At 40.5% G+C, this 17,958-nt stretch overlaps 1 long non-coding RNA gene across 1 annotated transcript in view; it reads left to right on the top strand.

Moving 5' to 3' along the window:
- The window catches only part of LOC126302837 (uncharacterized), a 414,457-nt gene extending 397,252 nt beyond the window's left edge, over positions 1-17,205 (top strand). The window contains exons 3-4 of the long non-coding RNA XR_007553152.1: positions 11,428-11,652; positions 15,191-17,205. This is a non-coding gene — a long non-coding RNA (uncharacterized LOC126302837). The remainder of the gene's footprint in view (positions 1-11,427; positions 11,653-15,190) is intronic.
- The last annotated feature ends 753 nt before the right edge of the window (positions 17,206-17,958 follow it).

Below are 17,958 nucleotides of genomic sequence, written 5' to 3'. Positions count from 1 at the left end.
AAAATCAATGAAGATACCTTAATCCTAGACGAACTGGATGCTCCTGTCTATGAAATCTTAGAAATTCTGCCCTCAGAAGTCAAACATACTACAGAAAAGATGAAAAAAGGAACTGCTCCACGAAGTCATGATCTCTCAGTCGATATCTTAAAGCTGATTGATGAGGATTCTGTAAAGCATTTAGCTTTTACAGTGGAATATTATTAAGAGATAGGAGTAAAGCCAAAATAATCCTAATACACAAGAAATTCAGTACTAAAGACATAAAGAACTACGTGCCTATCAGCTTTCTGTCCATACTGCACAAAAGTTTCACTGTAATTCTGGTTACTAGACTCAGCAGTACACGTGACCTGGTTCAACCCATTGAGCAAGCCGGGTTCTACACAGAATTTAGTACAATCGATCATATCTTCACTCTCCATGAAACATTTAATAGAACAAATAAGTACCATCTACCTATTTCCTTGCCTTTACAGATTTTGAAAAGCGTTCGATTTGATCTGTCACCCAGCTATGACTGCGGCTCTAATATAACAAGGAGTAGAACAGGGCACAAATAAAAATCTTTTGTAATTAGACTTAAGATTTCAAGATCCCTTAACTGTCCTACAACTTTTCTCTGGTTTAGTTACCCACAAATAACAAATATAACCTGTTCCATACCTAATTTGTTGCACTCAGCTGGTGTTTTCGCTGTGTACAATTACCAAACACAACCATCTGTGGCTCGTAGGTGAAAAGGAACAAACTAAGTTTGTTTTTATAAAAGATTAGGCATTTAATTTAAACACAGTTTTATTGTAGAGAACGTATATGTGTCTTGATTAGTCTGTCTCAGTCCAGTTTCACTCATGCTACATAGTCATGTAAGTCAGTTTCTTTCATCCTTTGCATTACCACTATTTCATTTATTTAGTTACTTCATCTGTTGCCTTCGTATGCAAGTGAGCACGATAATGCGTTTTCTTAGTTAAAACACTAGTTTCACTAAATTTGTTTTCATAGTCTGCATTTTAAAAAGTATATTCTGCTGCGCCCGATTTAGTAGTTTATCTGAAGTGACTGTTCCTTTTATGTTCCTGAAAACAAGTGTTAACGTTACTCTCCGTGATCTCAATGAATATTTGGCCAATAAGTACACGGAATTACATACACACTAGCTGTTGTTACTGTATGAGTAGTTCTTGTTTAGAATTTGACAGCTTGACAGACAGAAGTCCCTAGATACATGTAAAAGAGCCACACATGATCACACAGACAATGATGAAGTGTCTGAGTGCGTTTTATGCGTGACCGTAAATTGAAGTATTCCCTTATGAAAGAAAAAATATGCTCTGGAATTAAGCCCCATGGAAGGTCATGTCCCTCAACCATCAGCTGCTCTGAATTTCAAGTCAGGAGACAAATTAGATACCGCAGAAGCAAACAGAGATTAACAGCATTATTTGTCGTTAGGTTGGCAAAACGTGGAAGAGTTAACAGTGATCATAAGCTGAAAAGCAAAGGGATACAGAAAAAAACAAAATATTTTTAACGAAGACATTTAGTACATTAATAATTCATTGTGCATCGTAACCCCGTATTTGTCTCATCTCTCTTCAAATCTAAAGAAATTTCGAAGTAAAATTATTCATCACTTGGATTTCTAGGTGAGGAGTAATCGAGGGCTGGATAAAAAAAGATTCTACGAGACCAAAAGATGCAGTCTGTTTGCTAGAGATCTGAGATAACAAGAGTATGTGAAGTACAGGAAGTACGGACGTCGGATTTATTAAAATTCGGAGTGTTTAGGCTCGAGGAAATTATTATGTGAAAGAGAAGAAAAAATATTAAATACAATAATGAGAGGTGGTGAGAAGAGAGAGTGAGAGAAGTCCGAAGGAACTCAGGCCAGTAAAGAGACAAGATGTTAAAGAATTTGCTAGGCCATCCGAAATAAGTTGCGTGGATGATGGCGAGACCTGTATCACTAAAGAGAAAATGTTACATGAAAATACAAAGCAGGAATACCAACCAGAAATTAAAGGTAGCAGTTGCCTCAAAAGTAAAGAGACTGACTCATAAAATGACTTTATTATTATTATTATTCACGCATTCTTGTGTTTTAGCTGATGCAGTTAGTGTAACAGGTCCTATCTTATATCTAACAAGGTAGCATACAGACATACAGAAATTTGGCACTGTGCGATTATATATGAAATACTAACGTTTATTGGAATTATCAGTTGTACAAGGTTTAAGAAGGGCAAATATGGACTACGAGCTGTGATATCAGTGAGCACGAAGAAGGCAGAGGAAACCGATTAAACTGAGAGATATAAGAACATAACCGATTAGGGAAAGAAAATAATTGGTAAATTGTATGAATGACTAGGTTTGAGGCCAAAATTGCAAGGTAAGAAGAAGAAAGGAGAAAAGTAATTAAATGACAGGAGGTTTATTTTTCCGTGATTATGCCATAAAGTTCTCGATAAATTATAAGACAGACTGAGGACTATAAAAAATTACAGCTAACTTCGAGAAATGCGAAAACCTTGTGTAAATCATATTTGGCCTGACCAACGTGCTGTTTTCGATTCGTGCTAATTCTTGTTTGGTTATGTATGTTGCCCTTCTTCGCGACGTATAAAAATTAAGAGTTAAATCAAGGTGTCTTTGATACGCAAACGTCGTATTTCGAGGTTGATCTGTTGTATTCCACACTTTCAGTCGATAATACATCAGATAATTTTTGATCGCCTAACATAGAACGCTAATGATTTTAATGATTTTAGGGCCGATTGATTTCATCAGAGGAATCCAAAGCGCTAGTCAACACCGTTGAAACTTTGCTTTCCTTGCATTTGCTCTTCCGGATAAACTGAAATCGAGCAGACTGGTCACATGAACATGTCATTTTCTGTCAAGAGGTGTCTAAAATCACTCAGTTCAAATTTCAGGTCGTGTTGTATAACTGTTAAAAGTGTATTGCAGCGATATATCAGACTAACAAAATTCAACCCACTTCACGCAGAAATTGTTATGAATTCCTCTGATCCTATTGCAGGTCATCTTCCATTTACCGCAGCATACCAAAAAGCAATTTCGTAGCGAGAATGTTATTTGACGATGGTCTAGGTGCTTTGGTCGTATGGGGAAAACTTTGAAGTATCTACACCTTCTTCGCCAATGTATCGGTAAAGCGGTGTTAGTACAAATGTAACGCCGCAACCTGCGCTCAGCAATATTTCCCGGTGGAATGAAACGTGGTGCGCCCCACTTGAGAGAAGGTAACTCCAGGTCTGTGTATGGTTTAAGCTGATTTGTAAATTTTACTGGACATAATCCGCTGCATATCGTTGTAAATGTAGATAACGGAAACTGCAATGTCAACAGAAGTTATCAGTTCCAATTTTTCTGGTGACGACATTGTTCGCTATCTTTAGAGAGTGCTTTGTCTTGCGTTATCAAGACTTTGAGCTGGTTATGTCTGAGAGCAGCCTAATTGTAACCACGGGGGCTACACAGAAGGCCACTGCTTGCTGCCCTGTGTGTTGTATGCCTCACAGAGTGAGTGCTGTCGTTAAGACTGAGTCCTTCTTTTCGCCTAAACAGAATTTGCCTTGTAGTCAATAGCATGAGTGGAGCGACGCATCTTGCCGAAGAAATTATAGTTAGAATGCAGACCGAGAGAGATTAGCCTAACTAGAATTTATCAGTATGAAGTTATTTCGTTTTCTCAGCTGCTCATTACCTGAAAACAGGAACACTAGCAAAGAATTCTGCGATTCTGCGAAAAACTGAAGGAGTCCAATAATGCAGATACCTTATTAACGTCACAGATTGAGTGTATCACCTTAGAGTGATAGCCGAGCGGTCTTAGGCGCTGCAGTCATGGACTGTGCTGCTGGTCCCGGCGGAGGTTCGAGTCCTCCCTTTGGGCATGGGTGTGTGTGTTTGTCCTTAGGGTAATTTAGATTAAGTAGTGTGTAAGCTTAGGGACTGATGATCTTAGCAGTTAAGTCCCATAAGATTTCACACACATTTGAACATTTTTGAACCTTAGAGTGTAGCGTGTACTGTTGTGTAATTGCCTGACACATTAAAATCGAGTGCTGGCCCTGACCCTAAAAGGGCATTACTCAAGAACTGTTACATGTCACATTCTCTCAATGGTCCATCAGAAATAAGTCACCCAAAATTCGCAATTGGTCTGAAGAAAGAATTTTAAGGCGTTTATTTAGGAGGCAACCTGCAGATTTTGCAGGAAAAAAAACGTAACATTTGCACCGTCTGCAGAGACAGGCACTTACCGCAATAAGTTCGAACACGCATGAAGCGATAACGCGATGATCTAAACCTTTAAGAATCTAGAAAAATGAAATGCAGTTTAATGCCTTGTAACTAAGTTAAAGTTACATTCGTGTTGCAATGGTGACAATGCAGATATTGGCTGCTTTCGGAAGTCGTAACAAGGAATTTCTTTGCTCGTTACGTTTTTAACTGCGCGTTTTTCGAACCTCTGACACGTTAGTATGGATATCAGACAAGAGTATTTCGAATTCAAGAAGGCCAAATGACAGCGTTTTTGTCTGACTGAATAATCCGAAAGTCTGTGTTCCACTATAATTCAAATGCAATTCTGTGCCAACGTAAAGCACCACCACTGACGGAGGGATTTAGAAAAATGAGAGTATTAGGTGTCGTCGTAGTAGAATCAGCTCTAGTTCGTTTGTAAAAGATGGGGTGAGTGATAGGCCTGTGTCGTATTAAAGGAACGCTCCTGGTGGTAGTCACTAAGGAACAAACTTAAATCAAGAAAAACGTACTGATTTTCGAATCCCGCTACTTCCGAATGCAGTGTTGCGTCTTAACGTCTTGGCCATCTCATCTAGCACAACAGGAGAGATACACATGGTTACATCACTTTACGTGAGACGAAGTCAGCTACTGCTCTGAAAAGAAGTTATTTAGAATTGAAACAGCAAACCCCAAACCCATAATAAATGGTCTATAAGATACAGTGTCCGTAATTGGAATGGTAAGCTGGCCAGCGTGCACTGAACTCTTTTTACCTGTACGCGCGTCGTCAGCGTGATATGCTGTTTCGTATTCTGACGGTGGTTGTTATTAATGCTGTCAATTTATCTAGGATAAGTACTAAAACAACTGTAAGATGAGACTTAGCCATACCTGCATAGAAGAGAAATAGTAATGGAATGTGGAAACTAGCCGTGAGTGAAGGCACAACCCAAGGTATCTTCCACGGGACTTAAGCTTTATTTCTTCCTATTTTGTATTCTTTCTCTTTTGTTATCATCTTTAAGTTACATTTCTTCAGTTTTCGGTATAGTTTATAACTTTTAGATTACGTAGTAATAATAATGGAGAAATAGGCAGGGCCACTTCGTATGTTTTCCTAGGATAACCTGTTTCCATGTGTGAAACATATCATCCTCAGACCCGTACACCACGTTTCTGAGCGGAGTATATCAGCAGGGCTAGGATTCAGATTAAAAATCCTCGCTTATAAACTGCGCTTCGTAATTATTAGATGTATCGATCAGAAGATGCCGTGTATCACAGGTTTAATCCGTTTTTATTAATAAAACATGCCAGTTGACTCAGTGTCTTTCTTCATTATAACTGTAGGTTTCACTGTTCCCTCAGACATCAGTTCTTCGATTATAAGCAGTTATAGGCTGCACAACCCACAACCAGAATTGTAATCACTCATGTCATTATTGTAAGATCACCGGACAAAAAATTAGTCACCCCTTGAAAAATCATTACAGGTATCATTTAATACCGTGTACTTCCGCGTCTGGACTGGATAACCGAGAGGATTCGGTTAGGAAGTGCGTCCGTTTAAGGTTATACAGGAACGTAGTATTGAGGTTACGTCCCTCGCTGAGCATTCTCGCAAGTCACCAAACTGCGGGAATGCTGATATCAGCATTTTACCCGCTGTCACACAGGATTTGTATTGGATTCACGTCAGGTGATTCTGCAGACCTCTCGAGATGTAAATGGCTGGGGAAGTGTTCAGAAAACCAGTCACCTTCAGAGCGAAGAACTTTGCTGTTGCCGTCTCGTCTTTATGTGCATGTGTGAGCAATGGCCTCTTCCGTGGAAGCCATTTTGATTCACAAACCGTGAAACGCGTCTCCCGTCCATCTCAGGATCTATTTCGACAATAATTCGACGTGGGGTTTCGTGGCACCGAGTACTGCACCACGGCTAGTACATGCGTTGAATAGTCCGCCGTGAAACAACAACAAATGCTGCTACTTCACACGCCGTATGGCCATGAGCACGGCCAAACAAGATTGCCCCTTGGCGCTATACTGTCTTTACAGTGACCCATGTTTAGGCATAATGCGGCTTGAATCATAAATGTCTCACCGATCATTTCTGACTTATACTCACGCAGAGACAGCGCAAGTGCAGTTGAACACGTGACTCGATCGCTGCGCCATCTGCAAAGACTTAATGATTCATCTGTGTGCAGTGGATGCCTAGAATTCTAAAGCTACCGCAGCCTACTGTAGACTATCGTAAGTAAGTGTAGACTACAGTAGTTTCCCTCGTAGCGTTGGTCAGTTAAGATCCTAACCGCTTTACCTGTATGTTAGGTGTCTTGCATACCCATCAGGCGTTATCTCATTTCGATCACTTCGTTTGTGCATGCAATGAGTGTCTTACTACATTACGCTAGAAACCGGAATCGGAGAACGGTCTAAAAATTGTGGCTACATAAAGAACCTTTTAACCTACAGAATATTTTTGTTCAACATAGTTGTCCTCCTGTCTGTTACTTAAACATAAACTGAATTTACAGCAAAAATGAAACTGTCATTGATTAATTCGGGTTTTATTCGAAACTGTGGATCCGTAATTTGAAACAGAGGGATGTCGTAGTAAAAATAAAGAAACACTGATTTATGATATAGTGCTGGAAAAGAAAATTTTCTTAAAAAATATAAAATTTTTAAAAATGCAAAATAGAAACATATCAAATATCAGTTCAATACTTCATTGAGCTAATATGTTTCTGTTATTGCTATAAAAACTTTCGGAGTTATAACAGGAAACTCTTGCCTTTGACCATGATGAAGAACTTCCTATTGAGTACAAAACAACAACAAAAATTATATAGTTTTTTTGCGTTTGTGCATGTAAACAGTACTTCCATCAAAACTAATTGTTTTGGTTAAATAAAAGCACATAAGTTATGTGAGCACCTACTTTTTCTTATTAAATGCAGTATATTGATTTTACGGATGTCAAATACATAATGGACTAAAGTGAACAATGTGCGGTTGAAATTATGTGCAAACTAAACAAAAAACAAACAAAACAAAGAGGTAGGCTCCCAGTTCGTCTCTCTCACATTAACTTAATTTTCTTTCCATACCTGAGCAACCAGTACTACTGATAATCCTACCATTTACTACGTCATGTATGTACTGTACCAGAACTACCGAACTGTAGTTTCGGTAGAACGGATCTGTACTGGCACTAATGTTTCGTCCAGTGAGTTTACTTTTAAAAGAAAATGTAAACACTAATGGTGACTGAATACCATACTTGTATATTATTTTATTAGTGTAACTATTATTGTTAGTTATATCATTAATGTAGGTCCGTCATAGCATGTAGACGACAACCCATGAACTTCATGCAGCGAACAAACAATCAAATTTATCCACAGTAGGAGTGAAGTGAGCTGCACAGTGGAGCAACGGTGCAGCGCTGGCAGGAGTAGAGACAGCCCATGGAAGCACAGGTGCCGTACCCCCCGCCGCTAACGCCCTTCATTCAATTTAGCCATCAGCCGGCCCTGAGTTATTGCCACGCGGCGGCCGTACCCCACAATTTGGCCGCGGATTTATGTGGATCGTCGTTACGGGGCTTCTTCCTCCCTCCAGTTCAACCCTCCCATCCGTTCTTTCCTTCCTGCCAGATTCTCCAAGATCAAGCCACGTGCCTTTCCGAACTTCCTATTTAATACGGCGTTAACGGAACAGACCTGTTCGCAATGAGATAAAATTATCGTTTCGTGAACGACAAACGTACGTAGCTAATCTCAACCAGTATGAATTCCAACAGTCGTCAATCTAAAATTAGTTTTCTTCTGGAGGTATTGGATCCTGAAGCTGGTGGCAAAATACACTCCTGGAAATTGAAATAAGAACACCGTGAATTCATTGTCCCAGGAAGGGGAAACTTTATTGACACATTCCTGGGGTCAGATACATCACATGATCACACTGACAGAACCACAGGCACATAGACACAGGCAACAGAGCATGCACAATGTCGGCACTAGTACAGTGTATATCCACCTTTCGCAGCAATGCAGGCTGCTATTCTCCCATGGAGACGATCGTAGAGATACTGGATGTAGTCCTGTGGAACGGCTTGCCATGCCATTTCCACCTGACGCCTCAGTTGGACCAGCGTTCGTGCTGGACGTGCAGACCGCGTGAGACGACGCTTCATCCGGTCCCAAACATGCTCAATGGGGGACAGATCCGGAGATCATGCTGGCCAGGGTAGTTGACTTACACCTTCTAGAGCACGTTGGGTGGCACGGGATACATGCGGACGTGCATTGTCCTGTTGGAACAACAAGTTCTCTTGCCGGTCTAGGAATGGTAGAACGATGGGTTCGATGACGGTTTGGATGTACCGTGCACTATTCAGTGTCCCCTCGACGATCACCAGAGGTGTACGGCCAGTGTAGGAGATCGCTCCCCACACTATGATGCCGGGTGTTGGCCCTGTGTGCCTCGGTCGTATGCAGTCCTGATTGTGGCGCTCACCTGCACGGCGCCAAACACGCATACGACCATCATTGGCACCAAGGCAGAAGCGACTCTCATCGCTGAAGACGACACGTCTCCATTCGTCCCTCCATTCACGACTGTCGCGACACCACTGGAGGCGGGCTGCACGATGTTGGGGCGTGAGCGGAAGACGGCCTAACGGTGTGCGGGACCGTAGCCCAGCTTCATGGAGACGGTTGCGAATGGTTCTCGCCGATACCCCAGGAGCAACAGTGTCCCTAATTTGCTGGGAAGTGGCGGTGCGGTCCCCTACGGCACTGCGTAGGATCCTACGGTCTCGGCGTGCATCCGTGCGTCGCTGCGGTCCGGTCCCAGGTCGACGGGCACGTGCACCTTCCGCCGACCACTGGCGACAACATCGATGCACTGTGGAGACCTCACGCCCCACGTGTTGAGCAATTCGGCGGTACGTCCACCCGGCCTCCCGCATGCCCACTATTCGCCCTCGCTCAAAGTCCGTCAACTGCACATACGGTTCACGTCCACGCTGTCGCAGCATGCTACCAGTGTTAAAGACTGCGATGGAGCTCCGTATGCCACGGCAAACTGGCTGACACTGACGGTGGCGGTGCACAAATGTTGCGCAGCTAGCGCCATTCGACTGTCAACACCGCGGTTCCTGGTGTGTCCGCTGTGCCGTGCGTGTGATCATTGCTTGTACAGCCCTCTCGCAGTGTCCGGAGCAAGTATGGTGGGTCTGACACACCGGTGTCAATGTGTTCTTTTTTCCATTTCCAGGAGTGTAGCTCTGACCATCCCCTCGCGCTACAGATTCACAAACTCGTTCGATCGCACCCCTTTCTCAACACGTAACAGCCGTTGCTCCGTAAATTAACCTTCACAGAAGGGTTTTTGAAGGTTTAAACGATTGCCACCTTCGGCTGTTTAAAATGTCTAAATTAATTTTTATTTCACTTGCAGGCAATTAGCAGCTTTATACAATCAAGCAGTGCTTCAAAAATCAAAGATTCATCTACGTTTCGTGACTACGCCAACAGCATGCCAGTGGAAACAAAAGTAGAGAACAACCACTCATCACTAGCTACATAGGTTGATACAACGTGGGTGCGAGTACGAGTTAATGAGGAAGACACCAATAGATACGAAGGTTGGAACTTTAATAGTGGCAGCTATTTATTTACTGCTCGTGCAAAGTAGATACGTGTTTTAAAGTTTTACTGACCTTCAGATAAGTCACCAGGATTGTGTATAACCCGTTGCCAGCGATGTGGAAGTCGTGCCAGTTGTGTTGACAGGTCGAGCGACGCGGTCTATTGCCCGACGAAGGCCGTGAAGTGCTTCCTTCAGTTAAGAAAATAAGTTGAACTCACGAGGACTTAAGTCAGGGGAGTGCAGTAGGTGGTGTAGCACTTAGTATCCTCATCAGTCGAACAAATCAGTAACAGCTTGCACTGTACGTCCTTGAGCATTGTCCTGCTAAATGATGGACAGGTCCTGCAGAAAGTGTCATCACTTCTGTCTCTATGCTGTTTATTTTTAGACCATAACCTACGACCAGCTTAGAGACAGAAGTGATGACACTTTCTGCACGACCTGACCATCATTTTGCAAGACAATGCTCAAGGACGTACAGTGCAAGCTGTTACTGATTTGTTGACTGATGGGGATACTAAGTGTTATACCACCTATTGCACTCCTCTGACATAAGCCCTCGTGAGTTCAACTCGATTTCTAAACTGAAGGAAACACTTCACGTCATTCGCTTCAGAACTGCTACAAATTCGTCGGACAATATGCCGCGCCGCTTGAACTGTCAACACAACTATCACTGCTAAGAGTATCCTACGACTTCCACATCCCTGGCGACGGATTATACACAATGCCGGTGACTACTTTGAAGGTCAGTAAAACTTCGAAACACATATATGTTTTGTATTAGCTGTAAATAAATAGTTGCCACTATTAAAGTTCCAACCCTCGTACATTCCACTTGATTATACATCATTTACCAATTCATATACACATGGATTCAGTATCACAACATCCTCACAATGGGCTCGTGTGTATTCAGAACACTTACTATGGCTGTGTACCCATGCACAAGGAAGTTGATGATCTCACACACGGGAATGTAACGCGAAATAAATTTAGAAGCTGCTGACAGAAAGACCTTTTAAGAACTGCGCAACCATTAGTTCGAAAACGTTTCGGTTATCTTTAAGCAGAGGCCAAATAATATAGGAGATTATCTTAGTCCATGAAATCGACGTCTTGTATTAGAGACGCGTAATAGGTATGAGAGCTGAAATGTCGTTTACCGCCGGCCGCTGTATAGTAATACACAAATCTGGTCGAGTGCAACAATGTACCCAAAGACCATGGTAGTTGCGGAGTAACTAGTGCTGAGTGGATTGTCCACTACTGGTATTTCATTCGTCTTTTGGGGCGGGCCGGCAGCAGTTATTTCTGTTGTTTAGCCATAGATATACAATTTATTGCGATGATATTACAAGATTAAGGAAGTAATAGAAGATATTCGTTCGATGGTTATGATATGCGAATTGATAGATAAGTTTATATCATAATCTTTGATCCTATGATTTGCTGATTGTGATGTTCTGTTTCATTCCAGAGTTGCTCTTGCTGGTGAAGATACTAACACCGCGGGTGATGCTTTATTCCTGTTGATACCAGTTAGTTAACAGCTGCGGATGCTGGATCAAAGAATAACAGTGGAGAATTTACAGAAGATGGAGTCATACACAATACGATGAATTTTGGTCGTGTCACCACCTGCATTTTGTAAGCCTACGTCAGGATTACAGTCGCTGTGTTTAAGACTATCAAGACTAAACAGGTACTAAGATTAAATTATGAATGGTATACAAAATCAAAATTAAATAACGGAGAATCTTACAAATCACATTTCAGTCCTGCGTGTTGGATGTGCCTGTTTATATCGGTTTGCGACGAGAGAGAGAGAGAGAGAGAGAGAGAGAGAGAGAGAGAGAGAGAGAGAGAGGCAGAGGCTCAGGTTCGTGTAAAGGTCACAGCTTAACCCCTACTGCTGGGTATGGTCCCAGCATAATCGGATCGGCGTGCAATTCAGGTTGTCTGGTGGGCAAATACTTCAAGCCAGTTCAATACGTTCAGAACCGTCTCTAATGACCTCGTTGTTGACGGGACGTTAAACACTAACCACCACCACCACCACAATACGTCCAGGAAACGTCTCTTTGGGGTTCTATGGTCCACAAGTTTGGTGTACACTCAATGCAACTTTATTATTGGTGCCTAAGTGGCCCTCAAAGTGAGTCGGACGTTGAGCCTAGTCTGTCCTACTAGGAACATACTGAAAATTTTGCTGTATGCTCTCCAGATCTAATGAATTTTCTTGAACATCTTAGATTTTATGTGGTAGTTTCATTCCGATGGAAGCTTTTGTACAAAAAGCTATGATGACTGTTTTAGGGAAGAAGCTTCCTATTTTCTGTATATTTACTTATGCGTAAGTGCTATATATTTCACATTTTTGTTTTATTTAATATTGATTCTCGATCCTGTTTGCTTTGACTAAAATGAGAGATTAAAGGATTGAAAACTTTGATTTAAATTCATAAAGGTTCAGTATGTTCACTCTTCGTGGGAAGCTAAGAGATACTAACGTAGCGCGGTTAAAAAGTTCCTACTTTTCCACTTTACATTAACTGTATGGTTAATTAACTCTTTATACCCATTCTTTGAATAGTAGACCTTCCACAGTAAGAGATACGCGGACAAAAATTAGAACTCGTTGTAGCTTGGTGGTGTACAATGAAAGGGCATTAAGAACTGATTAAATCATAGAGCTTATTTAAGGTGTGAAAACAGCAGCTATAAAAAATCTGTGCATTATGATTTGCCCACTTCCTTTTTGCGAATATATTACGCTTGTCTACTATAAAATTAGCATTACAAGCTAACGGAGCACTAACGTGCAGCGTTTAATATTGAGCTCTCTCACTGAGATCATTTAAACCCACAAATTGATCTGCCCCCTTCCAAATTTTTTCTTCTTTTGAGCGTAATACAACTTTCTGCAGATCCTGCTCCATGTAACATCGACAAATATGATGATAAATACAACGGAATAAGATAAAACAAGTTGTACAACGAATTTCCTTCTTCCTAACTCGCTAGTTATTATCCATGGCATGTCGTCCCCAGAGTTATTTTCTGCTGAACTGGGAAGTAAAATACCTCTGAGTAGTGGAGGTAGCACTCTGAATCCATTCGCAATGATACTATAATTCAAACAGTTTTCTGACAACAAAGGCTGTTAAAATTTTTAAAGAATTTGTAAGTGAGGTGTATCGGTTCGTTACATGTAACCAACCTGTCGTGTAGTAGCATTGTATGTGGTTTCACTATCGCAAACACAGACGTACTGATTTAAATACACGTAAAAGCAAATAGAGAGCCCGTACATGGTGTGACAAACGTCTAGCATCTGGGACAGATCCTTTTTTGAAATTTTGTGCAAAATCAGCTTCATTTAAGACGCTGGGGAAGCCGAGACGCCAAGAGACGCCGTAACAACCAATTGAAGGAATACACACGACACTGCTAGAAACTTGCAAGTGTTCAAAAGCCAGAAACATACGTGAAGCTGTTTACCGCACACATGTTTTATCAGTTTATCTCCACGCAAGGTGAAAATGGCGTCGTATGAGACACGAGAAACAAGAGAGTGCAAACGTGCAAGCAGCACGAAACGACACGAATACTGCGGCGCACGCGACCATAAACAGGTACATGCAGAACTGTGACCCTACAACGTTGACATCCCATTGGATGATCCGAGAAGTAAGGAGAGCAACAAATTTGAATTACGTTCCAATACTAAATCTTACATCAGCCTTTAGCAAATTATTTATTCTACAATTTAAATTAACCATAACTTAATAACTTCATTCCCCTTCATTTCATTTTGAAATAATTAAAGAATTTGTTAACCTGAGTTGTTATCAAACGAAACAAGAAGATAGCTGTCACCATTCACAATTTATTTACTTCGACCACGGGTTTCATCGAAATCTCCATCATCAAGTGGATTTATGTATTGTACGAGGCTCATTTTTCTGGTGTGTTATATCACATAGAACTCCACTTATTAATAATATATAATAATTTATATATATAATATATTATAATATATTCACATAAATTATCGAAACGATTACAACAAATACAGATCAAAACATTATTTGTTTAGTGAATTAAAATACGATAGAGCAATGTATGCCATTTAACAGTGACTAAACATTTTTGAAAGTAGTTCTGAAGGTCGTAATCCAACCCACACTAAGCAAGCGAGTAAACAAATAAACCAAATGAAATGCTTAACGAATGACATGAATCGACAAATAGAAGAGTGGAATACAGCATTCCTATCGTTTACGAAATGTGCCGTTTTAGATGTAGGGGCTTCTCAGAGTATTTTACGTTAAAAATAGGTGGCCAGAAGTATTAGAAGCTAACGACTCATTATTACTCGGTTTTTATCATTAATATCATGTAGTTTTCCGAGAAAAAACCAAGCATAAACCAACTGAAAAAAATTATTTTGTGACGGAAAATGAGAGCCAGCATAATACACAGAAACTGAGGTATTCAGTATCTAATGGCACGCGTACAAATAACATATTGGGGAATGAAATCAGGATCAACGAAACTGTCTGTCTATGCAGAACATATGTTTATGTTCTCAGGTAAACCCTACGTTACCAAAAATAAGTGTAGGTATCTGCTACAGAACTGTGAACAGTCCATATGGTAAAATTATAATACAAACAAGAACGACATTTATTACATGTGAGTTATGGCTGTTACCAAGGGCGTACCCTCTGAACTTGGTGAGGGGGGGAGGGGGGGGGGAGGTCATACTAGTCTCAGGAAACAAGGACTCGAGACAAATTAGAGCACTTCTTATTAAATAAAACAGTAAACCAGTGAAAAACTGCTTTTAATAAACATTTTAAATACAAGAATTCACTTGTAAAATCCGAGAAAACATGAAGCATTTCTTATTAAATAAAACAGTAAACTAGTGAAAAACTGCGAATATCTTCTGGGGGGGCAGACCCCCCCCCCCTCCCTGCCCCTCGCTGGGTACGCCCATGGCTGTTACAATTTGTAACAGTGAACAAAAAAACCTTAGATTAGCGTCAAGACCAATAATGATTTGTAATCTTAAGCAAAGAAAGAAATATGCAGAATATCCTAGTAGCTTTTCAATTATTTCAAATTCATGCAATTTAAACCCTATTCATAGCTTTGTTAGTAAGATAAAACAATGTTGTTTTGTTCTATACTGCCAGAAAACAAAGCAAGTTTTTTTTTTTTTTGTGTTACAGGTCTCACTGACGTTGCTGCCCTATAGCTGTCGCTGTGTAAATGAAACGGAGAATGTTCTCTGAAATGCCATCAGCAAAACATTCTTTTGTATTAACTCCCCCTTAATCCGAAGACTTCGAAGGACAGGAACATCCTAAGAAATCAGTTCGTCGGCCTTTACACATATTAAAGATAGTAAAATACATGATACTTCACACTAATAAAGAATCTGAAAGGGTCTGCTGGTGCACGTGGACTAACCCAACATCCCAAACACAAAAATGATTCTGCAGATCCAAAAGAGTAACAAGCTCGGTCCAGAGATACGGTTTAAGTGTAAGGGGCAATCAAATGGATACGAGACAGATGGAAAAGTAAGTAAATTCACTATCGTTTCGAAAGTAATCACCATAACTGTTAATACATTTAACACATGTGAGACAATGCCTTCATGGAAAAATGCTTTCTCTCGCCTACGGAATCATGGTTGCACCCAAGCGTGCACATCTTCGTCAGAAGCAAATGGACAACTACGAATTTCTTTATTCACGGCTCCAAAAAATATGGGAAATCCCATGGGGAGAAATCGAGACTGTATGGACGATGTGCAAGTGCTTCCCAGTGAAATGCCTGGAGTGTATTCGAAACAACCGTGGCAACATGCGGGCACATGATGGCGGACATTATCCTGTAACACAATGGCGCCGACCGTCAACCCCCTGCTCACTGACTTTTTTGGAACAAGGTGCCACAGTTGGTGCACAACGGTGCTTGGGTACTTTGCAAAATTGAAACGAGCTATCAAGTCCAAACGCCCAGGAATGCTGACCGACAGAAATATTGTGTTGCAATGTAAAGCCCGTCTACATGATTCCATGGTTGTTTCGACTAGGCTGCAGAATTTCGGCTAGGAAGACCTTATACATCCTCCAAATGATCTCGATTTCTCCACATGTGATTTCCATGTTTCTGGAGCCCAGGAAAAAGACATTCGTGGCAGTCGATTGGCTTCGGACGAAGAGGTGCCCGCAATAGTGGTTCCGTAGGCAAACCCAAACATTTTTCCATGAAAGCATTGACATTCTTCTCAGAGTGGGGTAATTGTATTATCAAATACGATGTTTACTTTTGAAAAAATAAACAGTTTATTTACTTTTTTCATCTGTTTTGCTTTCGTTTGTCTGCCCCTTCCATACGTAGGAAGAAAAAGGTATAGCAAGATACTCTCCTGGATCAGTAATTGATGTCTGAAGAAGAACTTCGATTGCTTGTTAGTTGACGGGAGAAATATGATGCGCCCGACCATCCAGATTTAGGTTTTCCGTAGTGCCCTTTACTTAATCTAATTATCAGGTCGATTCTGGATTTGATGTCTTTCTTTTTTATCATACTGTCTTATTTGCGCCTCTGCATTCTGTTGCTTTTTCCTTTATAATACAAACACACATGGTGGTACATATGAAATGCGGGTGGTTTGGATTTTTTCTGCTGCTCCACACTTCTTATGCTATGACAGCAGCATTAACAACTGTCAGCTGCGCCTTATACTTCGTTTCGATAGACTGTTGCTGTCAACATATCATTATCACATGAAACTTTTGTACATTTTTTAAGCTCGCACAGTCATTCATTGCAATATTTTCACTACTGGTAAGTTATAATACTTAGTTGGTTGCGTGTTCCATTGATACATATGAAATGCGGGTGGTTTGAATTTTTTCTGCTACTACACACTTCTTATGCTATGACAGCAGCATTAATAACTGTCAGCTGCTCCTTATACTTCGTTTCGATAGACTGTTGCTGTCAACATATCATTATCACATGAAACTTTTGTACATTTTTTAAGCTCGCACAGTCATTCATTGCAATATTTTCACTACTGGTAAGTTATAATACTTAGTTGGTTGCGTGTTCCATTGATCAATCGCACGGTACGGTAACCGTTATGATGTGGAACGTGTCAAGTGCACAAGAAATGTACATATGGAACAAGATTTTTTTATATATATTACAATACAGAGTTAAAGATTAATATTTCTATTATTTACCCAATTCCCTTGAATGTCACAAATTGCGTATACTATATTTATAGATTTATTTATTCCTATTCATCTGTGGTATAGAAGGAGTTGTCAGGGAGATATGATTTCAATTTATTTTGAAGCTATTACTGCTGTCTGTCAGACATTTATTTCATCTAGTAATTAGTCGAAAAATTTTATAGCAGCATATTTTACCCCTTTCTGTGCCCAAGACAGGCTGAGTAAATAATAGTGTAAGTCTTTCTTTTATCTGGTATGATAATCATGAATGTCACTGTTGTCTTTAAACTGGTTCATGTTCTTGAGAACAACTTCCATTAGTGAGTAAATGTACTGTGAGCCTGGTTAATCATGCATCGCTACACAATACATTTCACAATACATTTCAAAGTACATCTCACATTCAGTGTCGAGACGTATTTGCAACAATTCCGTGGAAATAGGCAGGAAGGCTATTGCTTGAACCAAACAAATCAAAGGGTAAACTTCGAGATGGTTCAGACATAGAGTTCTCTGAGATTTATGATGTAGTAAGTTAGAACTTTTCACGCACCTCTGAAACAATTTGCGTGCAAAAATAAGTGAGACATGTTTTTCTAATGGAGAAAGTTAACGACTTTTAGTAGTCTTGTATTTAAATTTCGGCCAATGTTTTGAAGCTGATTATACGCATACTTGTTGCGCCCCGAAGTTTACGGACTAAAAAATATTTCACGACACATTAGGAACATCTCACCACATCG

This window comes from Schistocerca gregaria, chromosome 1, assembly GCF_023897955.1.
Source record: "Schistocerca gregaria isolate iqSchGreg1 chromosome 1, iqSchGreg1.2, whole genome shotgun sequence".
Classification (NCBI taxonomy): Eukaryota; Metazoa; Arthropoda; class Insecta; order Orthoptera; family Acrididae; genus Schistocerca; species Schistocerca gregaria.
Note: the sequence above shows the minus strand (reverse complement) of the source record. Positions and strands in the feature narration are given on the sequence as shown.